Here is a 2,738-nt window from a genome sequence, read left to right as displayed (position 1 = left end):
CTCTGGCGTTTGTTAAGCAGCCGGAGCTGCCTGACACACTTCCTCTGAAGGCCCACATGCTCGCTGGTGCTCCCTGAGGCAGGGGTGGAGTCTGCTCTCCTCCCAGCTGGCAGCCCTGGCTCCCTCCCAGGACAGTCTCCCTGACAGGCCCCCTTTCCTTGCACCGGGAGCCAGATGCTTGGCCTTGAGGGAATGGTGAATGCTGAGGAACAGGAGGGGGAGTGGGGTCCCAAGACAGAAGCGGAATGAGTCCTTTATTTGTTTCTGTTTGTTTTTTCAGGCTTGGCTTGGGGGGTGGCAGCTGATGGACAGGGAAGTCCCAGAGGAACCCTGAGAGCCAGTGGGGCTGGGAGAGGGGAGGTGTGGAAGGTTCCAGCAAGCAGACTGGGTCTGAGGCAGAGAGCTGGACAGAGGGGCTCGGTGGGTCACCGCAGGGCCTGCTGTGGGTCCCTGAGAGCAAACAGTAGCAGGAGCCAGGTCTGGGGAGGTATGAGGGCTGTGCCGCGCCCCGCTGAGCTGGCGGCCTGCAGAGGCCGCTCTGGAGACTGGGTCTGAGGAGCAGATGTGGGATCAGGGGAGGTGTGAGCCTCTGGGTCTTGTGGATCCAGTTGGAGAAGTAGTCGACCCTGGTGAAGATGCTGGGGTAGACAGGGTGCCGGCAGTCCAAGCCCCAGCTGGCCAGCCCCACCAGAACCCAGGCTGCGGGGAGGTCACAGACGAGGGGGCCCCCGGAATCACCCTAGGACAGAGAGGAGCATTAGTGTAGGGTGACTGAGCAGAGCCTGACAATAGCAGGGGGCAGGTGGCACTTGTGAGTCTGGGGAAGTCTGGCAGCTGGGACAAGGCACCGCCCAATGCCTAGAGGGGACAGCTGCAGGGACAGGGCCCAAGAGGGCTGGCTGTGAGTTGATCCTGGCTGGCCAAAGCCTCTGCAGCTGCCGGCCCCCCACCACCACTAGAGCTGCAGCGTGCATCCCCCCTGGGGCCCCCTTCTTTTCACCCAGTTAGGGCTTTGGTTTTCTCTGAGCTTCTTGGTCAAGAATGTCCAGAAAATGCCCAAGCCCAGGCCTGGTGGAGGCAGCCTACATTGTTGGGGGGCTGGGGGGAGAAGGAAAGGGTCCCCTGACAGGTGCTGGGAGTTACTGGAGTCCTGAAATGCTGGCAAGGCATGTTGGTGGCAGGGTGGGGACGCACCCAGGTGGAGTTAAGGAGACTCAGGACCGCTGGGGGGAGCCTATCCAGAGAGGAGGGTACTCGTGCTGCAGGTCTCCGTGGGAGCCGGGGCTGTGGGAGAACCTCCAGGGTCCCAGGACGGTCCAGCAGTGCACGGTGGGTGCGTGGGCAGGAANTGGGCGGGAAGGCGGCTGGGATCCTAGCACAACCGCTTGGGTGTTGTCAGATCTCCAGCTGAAACCCAGGGCTGGGAAAGAGGTCGCTTGAAGGAGAGAGACGGGCACAGGTGCGGCAGGGCAAAATGTGACCCCGAGAGATACACAGCCTCGCTCCTGGAAACTGTGACCTTACATGGGACTCTGCAGTCCTGGTGGAGTTGAGGGTCTTGGAACAGGAAGACTGCCCTGGGTTATCTGGGTGGGTCAGCACGAGGCAGAGGGAGGCAGGAGGTCAGAGTCACAGAAGGAGCGTGCCCCCGAAGCCGAGGCTGGAGCCACGCACTCTGAGGACGGAGGGGGCCACGGGCCAAGGAGTGCAGGTGGCCCCAGGAGCTGAGGAAGGCAAGGAAAGTCTTCCCTCGAGCCTCCCGCAGGAGCCAGCGGCGCCCACACCTGCATTTTAGACTTTGGACCCCCAGAAATGTCAGATGATGACTGTTGCTGTGGCCACCCAGTTTGAGGTGGCTCATCAGTATGCCCCCAGACTCACACACAGGGACTCCTGGGAGAATGATGACCCCTCACCCCCCCAAGAGCCCCCACCTGGAGTGCCTCTGGTTCTCCCAGCGGTGTGCCCCCCATAGCTGGCCCCCGTCTCGCGCCGTGGCCTCTGTCCACTGCAGGCCTCAGTGGTCTGCGCAGGTGAGCTGCAGATGCTACGCGGGACCCGGGGCCAGCCTGGAGGAGGCGGGATGGGCTCCAGCAGTCTCCCAGTCCCTGCGGAGCTCTCAGCAGGCAGAGGAAAGCCCATCACTAACACAGCCCATGCGAAGTGCTCCTTGGTTTGCACCAGCGTAGAGACAGCGCAAGCTGCGTGTGTGCGTGTGTCAGGCGGGGCCCTGGCAGTGACGCCCATGTTGGCAGGCCAGCAGGACACGCAGAACTCAGATCGGGGAGGCAGACCAGGCAGGAGAGTGAAGGCCGACACGTGCTTCTTGTTCCTATGGACCAGGTGCCACGCTAAACTCTCTACAGGAACCCCGTGAAGGCAAGGCTGTCAGCACCCCCACTTCATGGGTGAGGACACTTGGCTGAACCCTCAGCACTGATAAATGACAGACTGAGACTGGAGGCGGGACCGTCCACCCCACGATCTGAATGCTGAGTCCCTGCAGCACCCACCTCCCAGAGCTGCTTCCAGCGCCCTGCACAGGGGAGGGGCACTTCAGGGGAGAGAAGAGAGCCCAGGGTGGGGACCAGAGCAGGTGGCCTGGAAGACGGGGCCAAATGGAATCTCATGGGCAGACTGTGGTGACCAGAGGGCTTAGGGAAAAGGGGGTGTCCAGCTCAGCGGTGTCCTCAGCCTGGGGTTGAGGACACTACGATGTCCAGACCTCAGGCCCACAA

General features: G+C 62.4%; 1 long non-coding RNA gene across 1 annotated transcript; it reads right to left on the bottom strand.

The window, feature by feature from the left end:
- Window positions 1-227: 227 nt before the first annotated feature.
- LOC117800684 lies at window positions 228-1,809 on the bottom strand. Its single transcript, XR_004623144.1, has 2 exons — window positions 1,525-1,809; window positions 228-739 (listed from the first exon to the last, which is right to left on the bottom strand). It is a non-coding gene; the product is annotated as an uncharacterized LOC117800684 (long non-coding RNA).
- Between the last annotated feature and the right edge of the window lie 929 nt (window positions 1,810-2,738).

This window comes from Ailuropoda melanoleuca, unplaced genomic scaffold, assembly GCF_002007445.2.
Source record: "Ailuropoda melanoleuca isolate Jingjing unplaced genomic scaffold, ASM200744v2 unplaced-scaffold7451, whole genome shotgun sequence".
Taxonomy (NCBI): Eukaryota; Metazoa; Chordata; class Mammalia; order Carnivora; family Ursidae; genus Ailuropoda; species Ailuropoda melanoleuca.
This window is presented reverse-complemented; position numbering and strand designations above follow the sequence as displayed.